The sequence below is a fragment of the Centroberyx affinis genome, unplaced genomic scaffold (assembly GCF_046629955.1).
Source record: "Centroberyx affinis isolate AG114_WGS23_722 - 3 ecotype Tasmania unplaced genomic scaffold, CSIRO-AGI_Caff_v1 ptg008355l_1, whole genome shotgun sequence".
Taxonomy (NCBI): Eukaryota; Metazoa; Chordata; class Actinopteri; order Beryciformes; family Berycidae; genus Centroberyx; species Centroberyx affinis.
Genome location: NW_027284151.1, coordinates 4,502 through 15,975, shown reverse-complemented (window position 1 = coordinate 15,975; position 11,474 = coordinate 4,502). Strand labels below are relative to the sequence as shown.

Sequence of the window (11,474 nt, the reverse complement as noted above, 5' to 3'; positions counted from 1 at the left end):
CAAATAGACAGAGTTACTTAATTAATTATGTAAGACAGTCAGCAACTTAGTCAGCTAATCAATCAGAGTTTGTTAGAGAGACAGTTGTGCTATTTATTAGTAAGTTAGTTACTCAGTTTATTGGAAAGAGTCAGAGTGAGTTAGAGTTAGTTACTCAGTTACCTTTAGTAGCTTACTTTAGTTTTAGTAGATTAAACAGTTAGTTGGTTAGTTAATTAGTCAGAGAGCCTTAGTTAGTTATTTGATTAAACAGTCAGACTACTAAGTTAGTCATTTAGTTACTTATTTAATCATTTTGTTTGTTATTTTGCCAGTTAGTTGATTAGAGAGAGTCAGACTTGGTTACTTAGTGAGTCAGTCAGTCAGTTTAGTTATTTAGTCAGTCAGTTAGTTAGTTTAGTTAGTCAGTTAGTTAGAGAGATAGAGTTCATTACTTGGTCAGTCGGTTAATGTAATTAGTTGATTATTTGATTAGACAGATAATTAGTTAGTTGAATGGGAATTGCAGGTTTTTTTTCATGAGTTTTCCTACACAATCGAGTGCATGACCCATTCAGTCCTATCTATCTATCTATCTATCTATCTATCTATCTATCTATCTATCTATCTATCTATCTATCTATCTATCTATCTCTATCTGTCTGACCTACCCACCCACCAATCTTTCCATCCTTCCACCCTCATATTTCTTCCTCTCTCTCTCTCTCTCTCTCTCTCTCTCTCTCTCTCTCTCTCTCATTCCTGCAGGTCAGTTCCAGGCCGGTCAGTTCCAGCCGGCTATCCGAGTGGCCGACCTCCTCCAACACATCACCCAGATGAAGTGTGGACAGGGCTACGGCTTCAAGGAAGAGTACGAGGTGGGCAGAACACACACACACACACACACACACACAGAGGCTTATAATGAGTGCACCAACAGTATAAGCATCTATTTGTAGATCGACAACATTATAAGCAGCCATTAGAGAGGAGGTGGAGGATCTGTAGCTAGCAGCGTTCAGATAATAGATGCAATAAAATGTTCCTATGACCCCAGTATGATCCTGTGTGAAAATAAGTGCTAAGAAAGGATTCAGGATTTTCTTTTACTTTACCAATGTGTGTATTTCAGAGTGAGATTCCTGGAAACAGATATACAGCAGGATGTACAGCTGCAACAAATACTCCATAAATTGGATAAATTCCCAATTGAAAAGCTATTTCTCTTTTGCTTTCGTTTCCAATAATCTTTATAGTCTCATTTGCTCTTAGGGTAAAAAGCAGCATCACCTCCATGGATGTATTAAGAAATTGATCGGCACCCTTGGCTGTAGTAAGAATGGTAGCCTAATAAATAACAGTATGATAATAGTAACTAGGGCAATACGCTTATCTCATGATACGATTCGATATGCGATATGAGGTTCAGGATTCGATACAACCACGATACGATGTGATAAATAAAAGTTCAGCGACAACAAAGTCTGACTGTGCATAATTATGTTTATTTTTGAGACAGAAAAGCTTTCTAGCGATGCCATTGGCTTTCTAGAATGTAAAAAACAATTTAAAAATGTCATTACAAAGTGACAGTAATATAATTTGGATGGAAAGCTTGTGAAACTGATGGTCAAGAATCTCTTTTGTGATTACTACAGCAGAATAACATGGAGCTGATAATATGACCATTCTTCTCTCTTGCAGCCTCAATTTGTGCTCAAGGCTAATAAAACAGGTGCATTTTTACATAAAAAATCTTGCAAAGTATTTACTTGATAGATCATGTAAAGCTCAAACACCCCGGAGCCACTGACACCAGACAAGTCGACATCTTCTCAGTATACTGACATTCCTGCATTGTAATGCAAAGCTGATGCAATAGGTAGAAAATGTCTCTGAAACATAGTCACACACTGCTGTGGCGGGATTATTAAATACAGTTTAAAGATATATGTCTGTTTGATTGATTGAGTTTGAAAAGTTTGTTTTAGTTTTGTGGGCTGTCATATTGACTTGACAGATTACACTGCATGGGGCTTTGTCAAAAGAGGCCAAGAAAGTGACATTTAGATTTTCTTTATGAATTTTGTTATAGAGAAATGTTAAGAAAAACTAATATAATCAATGACTGCATCTCCAGCAGAACCGCTCGGTAATTAGATTCCCTTATTTTGAGGATGAGTCCAAACTCTCTCTCTCTCTCTCTCTCTCTCTCTCTCTCTCTGCCTGCTGTCGGTTCACAGTGGTGTGTGTGTGTGTGTGTGTGTGTGTGTGCGTGTGTGTGTGTGTGTGGTATTATGGGATTAGATTTGGTCTTATGAGCACGAACAACCGTCTTATCAATTATTAACTTTACACCACATCAATATTGATGATCACACAAACAAACAAACAAACAGGCGGACCGACCATAAACTTTCTGTTCCCGACTTCCTGTCTTCCACATTCCTCTTTTCCTTTTCGTTCTTTTTTCCTTCTGTCTTTCTTTCCTTCTTTTTTCTTTCTTTCTTTCTTTGCTTCTTTGCTTCATTGTTTGTGTCTTTAATTATTTTGCTCTTTCTGCATTTTCCTGCTTGTATTCTTTCTTTCTGTGTTAATTATTTCCCTCCTCACCTCCATCCTTTCTTTCTAGTTTCTAGTTTCTTTCTTCCGTTCTTTCTTTCGTTCTTCCTTTTGTTCTTTCTTTCTTTCTTTTGTCTATGCTTCTCTCTGTTGTCTCCTCTTGTTTTTCTCTCTAATAACCTCTTCTTCTCTCCTTGTCTTTTTTCTCTACCTTTTCTGTCCTTCCATCTTCCTCTCTCTCTTCCCCTTTCTTTCTCTTCACCCCCCCCCCTCTCTCTCTCTCTCTCTCTCTCTCTCTCTCTCTCTCTCTCTGTTTAGAGGACAGTTCATCACCCACAGACGTTTTTATAGCCTTTCTTTGTTATGGCCGCTCTGCCATGAGCTCATTTGCCTTCCAATTCCTCCATCCCTCTTTCCTTCCCTCCATTCCTCTTTCTCTCCTCCTTCTTTCCCTCTCTCCCTCCCTCAACTCTCCCCTCCCTCTTTCTCTCATTCCTTGCTTCCTTCCTTCCTTCCTTCCTTCCTTCCTTCCTTCCTTCCTTCCTCCATCTCTTCCATCCCTCCCTCACTCTCTCAATTTCTCCTTCTATCCCTGCTTCCCTTCATGTGACCCTTCCTCTGTCCATCCTTCCATCTGGCCATCCCTCCTTCCACCTTTCTCTCCTCCTCCTTTCCATCCTTTCCATCCTTCCTCCATATATCCTTCTCTCCCTCCAACATCATTCCCTCTGGATCCTACCATCCACCCTTCCCTCCTTCCGAACCTCATTCTAACCCTTCTCTCCTCCTTCCGTCCTTTCCTCTTTCATCCTTCCCTTCCTCCATCCATCTTTCCTCCTAAACCTCCTTCCTCCTTTTATCCTTCTGTCTTTCCCTCAGTCTTTCCCTCCTTCCCTCCATGCCTCCTTCCGTCCCTCCTCAGCCACCCTCCTTTCCTTCATCATGCCTCTTTCTCTCTTCTTCCATTCCTCCTTCACTCTCTCCACCCCTCCTTCCAAGCCATCTTCAAACCTCTCTCTTCTCTCCTTCCCTCTTTCCTTCTTTTCCCTTACTCTCTCCTTTCTACTCTCCCTCCTTCACTCTTCCCTCCATCTAACCCTTTTCCTTCCTTCCTTTCTCTCTCTCTCTCCCTCTATCACTCCTTCCCTTCCTTTTGCTATCCCTGTTTCCAACTTTCCATTAAACTTTCTCCATCCCTCCTTCCTTCTCCCCTCCTTCCCTTCCTCTCCCTTCCTCCATCTCTCCTTCCAGACCTCCTTCTCACCCTTCCTCCCTCCTTTCTTCTCTCCTCTTTCCTTCCTTCCCTGTCTTCCTGCCTCAATTCCTCTCTCCCTCCCCCTCTTTCTGCCCTTCCTCCCTCACTCTTTCCTTCTTCTCCATCCTCCCTCCTCCATTTGAAGTTGTCACTTTGCTCAGCCTTATGTGGTGATAATGAATGAAACGATGGAGGAGAGGAGAGAAAGAGTCTATCTCTCTCTCTCTCTACCTCCCTCCCACTCATAAGAATGAATATTTTCTATTACTGACTCTGCATGCGTGTGGAAATGGCCCCTCCGTGATGCCGTACGTTATATTTTCATTTGCTTCCTGTCATTTTGGTTTATACCCACTGATACGTTTCGGGGGAGAGCAAATGTGATTTATTCTGTGAGTGCGTGTGTGTGTGTGTGTGTGTGTGAGAGAGAGAGAGAGAGAGAGAGAGATAGATAGAGAGAGACAGAGAGAGAGAGACAGGCAGAAGCAGAGAGATGAAGCAAGCAAAAAAAAAAGACATACTGTAAAAAAGAGGTGTAAGGAGAGAGAGCCATGGCTAATTAAAGAAAGAAAAAAGAAAGTACGAAAGTAAGTAAGAAAGGAGGAAAGAAAGTTGAGCAAGCTAAACAGTGGGTAACACTGAAAAAGGCTATTTTATTTTTCAAGAATTCATTTAAATTGACACTGAGGAACAAAATACAATAAATGGGTGAAGGAAGGAAAGAAGATGAAAAACAATAATAATAATATTAATAATAATAGAAAATGTAAATATAAACTAGATACAAAGAAAAAAATAACAATTAACACCCCCCCTCCAAACAAAACAATCAAACAAAAAAACCAAAAACATTTTGAGTATACAGAAGTAAAAGGTTATTATATTACAGAACTGAGTTACAGTACAGGTAAAATGTAAAATGACTAAAATTAGAGAGAGACAATAAAGAAGTATGGAGATAAGATAGATAGAGAGGGAGAGAGAGGGAGAGGTAGAGAGAGAGAGAGAGAGGTAGAGAGACAACTAATACTGATTATTACACCAAAACTACTTACATCAATCATTCCTCTGTACTTTGTTTTGATTCAACCGTTATAGACTATTGTAAGAAAGTATAAAGCCAATAAAGCCTATTGGAATACAATAGGAGAGATAGAGAGAGAGAGAGGTGTGTGTGTGTGTGTGTGTGTGTGTGTGTGTGTGTGTGTGTGTGTGTGTGTGTGTGTCCATATGGCTCCTACCTGTCCCCTCCTGTGCGATGTGACCTGCAGTGTTGAACCTCATTAACCCTCTCACACCGTCCACATGCCCACTGCAGTCACACACTGCAACACTGCAGGGAACAGGACACTCACCCATTGGTCAGTTTACCTGGACACCTGAGCCTGACCTTTAACCTTTAACCACATTATCTAACCCTAACCCTAAAGTCAGAATCTGCAATATCTTGATCTTCTTACCTTGATTTCAGTGACACATTTAGTCATAAGAGGTTTATTTGCTTCCAGTGTCAGATATACAATATACATCCAGAACATTTGCACAAAGTTTAAAACCAGGATACAATAAAATCAAAAACTAGCACCACTTTGTCATTGGCTATACAGCATGAAAGACAAGTATAAATATTAATGAGATGAGTTAGGGCTGGCCGATAATTCAATATTATCGCTTATCGTCTTTCAGTGGAATCATATCGTGATCATATGAAGATATTTTAATATCGTGACACACATTTCTGCTGTCTAAATTGATGATGACAAGCAAATTTGACTTAAAAACTCTGATAAAATGAGGTATGGTAGGAATATTATTTGAATATTTCTGTTTTGTTTGACACCACACCTAACATCATCATCCGGTTCAATGAGATGAACATTAATTTGATTATTTGTGTAAAACGCATCACTTCCTGTGCAGCAGAGGATTTTTCTTAGGAAAAAGGAACATATCATTTTTGATACTGAAGACAAGAAATCCTCAATATTTATAATATTAAAATACTGAAAATGTGTGTGTTTACATCCATGGTGATGATAATTGTTTGATAATTGATTGATTGATAATCATTTTGAGAAGGCAATACAAAGATGTGATGACACAAACTCTCCACCACTGTCCACCACTATTATATACAAATTCTGTTTGCCAGAATCTATCTTAAGAGACAAAGTTGTTTTTTTGGAATTGGCTCATTTTGTAAAAGTTTTCATGAACTGGTGATATGTATGAATCAGTATCAGTAAGGTTGAATCAATATCGTATGTTATCAGCTGGTGATAGAGAGAAGCAAAACATGCTTTTATTTATATGAAAAAGTTGTGGACAGAAATTACTTTAGCTGACCAACCTTAACTCTAACTTTAACCAAACGTATTTTTCTTGCCTGAACGTAACTGCTAGCAAACTTTTTCAGGTGACAAACACATGAAAAAGAAAAAGAAACAATGGCTACTAGCCTATAAATTGTAATATTCCATGTAAAACTGGATTTTTCATAACTGTTCTTGGAGATGGAGCAAAAGTGCAATTTCTAAAAAGTAGATTGGTCTTAAAATTTGTAATAACCATATTTTACTCATTTTATCTGTAACTGCTGAGAGTAGAACTGAAGTACCCACTCACTGACACAACACAGAGGTAGAGAGAGCGTGTGTGTGTGTGTGTGTGTGTGTGTGTGTGTGTGTGAGAGAGAGAGAGAGAGAGAGAGAGAGAGAGAGAGAGGAAGACAATGCGGGGGAAGGCCATATGAGTCTGAAGCCTGTGTCTAATTATCTCTCTTTCTCTCTCTCTCTCTCTCTCTCTCTCTCTCTGTCTCTGTCTCTCTGAATGTCCACCCACTTCCTTCTCTGTTTTTATATAGAATATTAATAATCCCAAAAAGCTGGAAAAAGCCGCAGAATTCAGATGAGAGGATTTTGATTAAGACTGTCTTGTTTTTTCGGGTTGCAAAAGGGCAGCCATCCCACGCCTTGTGCAGACACACACACACACACACACACACACACACACACACGCAAACCTCCTACACAGGTACAGAACCCTCCTACCTATTATGTCAAATAAAAGCCAATTTTCAGCTTAGTCTTATGAAATGAATCTGTCTGACTTGAACATGTTAGAGAGACAAATAGATAGATAGATAGACAGATAGATAGATAGATAGATAGATAGATAGATAGATAGATAGATAGATAGATAGATAGATAGATAGATAGATAGACACACACAACTATAAAATATCAATTTTCTGCTTGGCTGAGCAATAAGTTTATGTGTCTGTTTATCTGTCACAGTGCATTTGTATGGTATCTAGCTGTGTGTGTGTGTGTGTGTGTGTGTGTGTGTGTGTGTGTGTGTGTGTGTGTGTATGTAGGTCATGTTTCCATATCGCTGTCTGAAAGTGAAAGCTGTTGTCTGGTCTTCTTTAAGCCCTTAATGGACTCAAAGAGGACAGTGCACTCTTCCCTATAGGGAGAATGACTGTGTGTGTGTGTGTGTGTGTGTGTGTGTGTGTGTGTGTGTGTGTGTGTGTGTGTGTGTGTGTGTGTGTATGTGACCCCTCCCAGTCTGTTATAATGCGTTGTTCTAAAATAGTCCAGTGTCCATATGGCGACCTTTGAGAGTTGGGGTTTGGTTGCTTAACACAGCCTTACAAGTGATCACACACACACACACACACACACACACACACACACAGCATACATACACACACATACACACATGCAAAACCCATACATATACACACGCATGCATAGACACATTCATACACACATTCTGTCTCTGAAAAAGCATGCATATTTTATTATGTGCACATACATACACATGCATACACACATGTAGTACACTCACACACTCACTCACACACTCATACACTCTCACACACACACACACACACACACAGAGTTTGTCGGTACACAATCACTCACACATTCACACATACGGTTTGTGTGTTCACAATCATCCACAAAAATCACACATTCATGAATACACCCACTCACTCACTCTCTCATACACACACACACACACACACACACACACACACACTTTGTCCTTGCTGTGTTTGTAAGGCTCGTCACATGGGCCAACATCACAGCAGGGAGGAAGGACAATCTGTCTTCTTCTCTTCTCCAGCAAAGGACAGAAAGAAATTTCTCTTTCCGACCAAACGAAGAAAGCAGCAGCAAACAAACTCCTCTACACTTCATTTTCCTCCTCGGCTCTCATGTTTATTTGCACTTTTCCAGGAATATTTAGTTTGTCAAGGCGCTGCTTGCCGCTGGTTGTTCGGTAATGCCAGCAACGTTGGAATCCGACCTCATTACCTCTGCCAGCGAAGTTGGAAGGAGGTTTTGTTCGTTAGCAGTGTACCTCTAAAAAGTTACCAGTGGATTTGGCTGAAAGTGGGTGAACAGGCAGAGCTCGGCCCAAACATCAGTTCATACAGTTTTGGTGGCGATCCAGATCTGGGATTTCCGCCATTAGACAGTTAGTGTTTTTAGATTATAACAATTATGCTGCGTTCGAGTGCTGGTGGGAAAGTCCGACAAGCGGGACTTCCGAGTCGGCTGCTGAACAACGTCGCATTCAGGTGCTATTTTACTCAGAAAATCAAACCCGGAGGTCAAATGATAAAGAAACATGAGCTGCAGCTTTGCAAGGTGGAGAATTATTTGGCATTGATGGAGGATTGCGCTCTACTGAGTTCCCTCTAGTTCTACAATTGCGCTCATTGCAAATTGCTCTGGATTAGTTACGATAACCGAAATTTCGATATGACTTCGATATTGCATTGCCAAAGGTTGAATTCAACATTCAGTTTTATAAACGTTAAATACTTTCATCAGATATGTTCTGCAAACTGCAATTTCATTTCAGCGTTTCCTCCAGACAAGACTGAAACTGAGCTGCGTTCATAGAAATATGTCATCCTACCTTAAGACCCAACATTTGTATTTTATATTGTGACAATAATGTTGGTACTATCACAAGTCGTGTTGAAAACTAACAGAGGTGGTAGAAGTACACAAATCTGTTACTCAAGTAAAAGTGCAAATACTCTAAAATCTAAAAAATATATGCTGGTTAAAGTTGAAGTCCCATTTAAAAAAAAAAATTGGAAAATATAAATAAATCAGATGATGTTTTCCTGAGAGTAACGAGTCTGTTTTGAAAGTGTAGTGAGTAGAAAGTATAGAGTTTTCTTTTGAAATGTAGTGAATACAAGTAAAAAGTCTTACTGTAAGTGAAAGAAAAACTAGAGTAAAGTACTTGATACTTGAAAATCTTACTTAAATACACCAGAGCCGCGTTCCCCATAACGCTCTGGAACACAACAACTCAAATATTACTAATAATTGTTTTAATATGTAAATTATAGGCATGCATTCATCAAAAAGTGTGTGTTTTCTAAAAGTTGGGATGACAACAGGAAGTCACAGCGTCAAAGAAATAACAGTTTTTCTTTCTTTATGAATCTGTTTATTATCTGTTTATTTTCTGTATTTTAGACCATGAAATATAAGTGGGAGGGAAAGCTTGGCTGCATAGTTGATTTCTTTCTTTCTTTCTTTCTTTCTCTCTTTCTTTTTTGGAAACTGTGGAATGACATTTGACCTCCCGCCAGATATTACTGTCTTGTGAAAAAGCGTAGTTGAGTTCTGTTTCAGCCATAACGCCCTCCCCGCCCCACATGGTAGAGAGTCTGTCCTGTCACAAACTATAGCTGATTATCCTCCCATGAATATTCATGTCACCGTTTCGACTTCTGCTTGCCCATGTGTCACTATACAAGCTCTGGGCATCAGGCCGTATGTGCATGAATATTTCCCTGTGTTCATACCTCAGTATCTAACTGTGTTTCATGTGTGTGTGTGTGTGTGTGTGTGTGTGTTAAGGGCCTGGCGGAGGGACAGACGGCCCCCTGGGAAACGGCCAAGAAGGACGAGAACCGCAACAAGAATCGCTATGGCAACATCATCGCTTGTGAGTACTGATATAGACAGAGACGGTTACTGCAGTGCTGATGGCTCATTATTAATGCGGTACTGGATTAGTTTGGTCTGGCTTAGCTTAGTTTCAGTTTAGTTTACTTGGCTGTTATTTAGTGTAGTTTAGCTCGGGTTGGTGTGGTTTATATACGGTTCATGTTGGTGTGGATTGATTTAGGTTGGTTAGTAATGGTCTGGTTTGGTTTCAAGTTCAAGTTCATTTATATAGCGCTTTAAAAGTAGACATGCACATGGACACTCCCACACACACACACACACACACACACACAGCTTTGAATACACATACGTCCACAGACACCAGATCAGTTAAAACAAAAAGCTAGTTTGGAATTGAATTGGACGACACTTAGATAAACTTCAGTGAACAGAGCCTCTTCTCCTTTAACTCTACAGCCTGACCGGAGCTAGCAATGGCGTAGTTTGGTTTGGTTTGTGTGTTTGATCTCTGTTGGTTAGCTTGCAAGTGAAGCATTTCAAAGCTACGAGTGTATCTCACATACCTTGAATCAACCTTTAGTTTAAGATAAGATGTGATAGCACTTTAATGATCCCCTTGGGGAAATTCAGGATAAATGGAAGCACAGGCCCTAGCGAGGATCGAACTCGCGACCCCTGGTTTACAAGACCAGTGCTCTAACCACTGAGCTATAGAGCCGGTAAAGTCAGGTTCAGCACTACTACTCCATACCCGGGGGATGCACGCGCCACAACTACACACAGACTTGCCAAATATGCACATAAACAGCGAAACTTTGGGAAAATTGAAAAATCAGCTTCGTCAGTCCCTGCCTATGCCAATGCTCAATGCCCATGTGCAGTTTCAGATTGATTGGCCAACCCACTGAGGAGCAAAATGGATGCAGACAGACAGACAGACATGAGTTTTCCTCATTTTATAGTAGGATAGTAAGACAACAGGCAGCAAGACAGAAGACAGTTTCATTGTTATTCTTCTTCCAATTGCTTGTTTTGTGAAAAAACAACAAAAAAACCCCCAAAAAACAACTGCTTGATACACAGGAAACGTTGTTTGTAGAATCAGAAACTGTTAATCCGTTATGTGGGAGCTTCTGGCGGGCGGCGGAGCGTTCCAACCAGAGTTTTAATAAAACATATGCTAGAGCAGCAGGTGTACTGAGTCTGGAGACCTTCCTTCAAACCGAGGACGCCGGTCCAAACCTCCGTGTTGGCAAGCGTCCGTCCTGCTGAAGTGTCCTTCAGCAGGACCCCCCCCACCCACCCCCCACACCCCCCCCCCCCCCCCCCCCCACCCCCCACCCCCCACCCCGGCTCCAGACTGTTGTTCTGTCTGCAGTCACCTCCTGCCAGGCTGCTGAAATGAAATGAAATGTGTCTTTGGTGGATAAATCAGTGAGAGTCACCGAGTGAGAGATGAGAACATTTGACTGATTCAGGTATATACAGTCTTTGGTCTTTGCCTGTTTTCATTCTTCGTCCCTGCTGGCCACCGTATGCTCTCTGACTGTGAGCCAATCAAATCAAAGAACAAACAATGACTCTGTGCATATGAAGCTGTGTGTGTGTGTGTGTGTGTGTGTGTGTGTGTGTTGTGTGTGTGTTTGGCCATGACTATGTGCATCTGAATGCGTCCTTGTGTGTTTTCTTTATGTCCATGCACGTGTGTGTGCCGTGCCCTTGTGTGTACA

General features: G+C 40.7%; 1 non-coding gene across 1 annotated transcript; it reads right to left on the bottom strand.

Moving 5' to 3' along the window:
- Positions 1-10,389: 10,389 nt before the first annotated feature.
- trnat-ugu (transfer RNA threonine (anticodon UGU)) lies at positions 10,390-10,462 on the bottom strand. The gene has a single exon. It is a non-coding gene; the product is annotated as a tRNA-Thr (tRNA).
- Between the last annotated feature and the right edge of the window lie 1,012 nt (positions 10,463-11,474).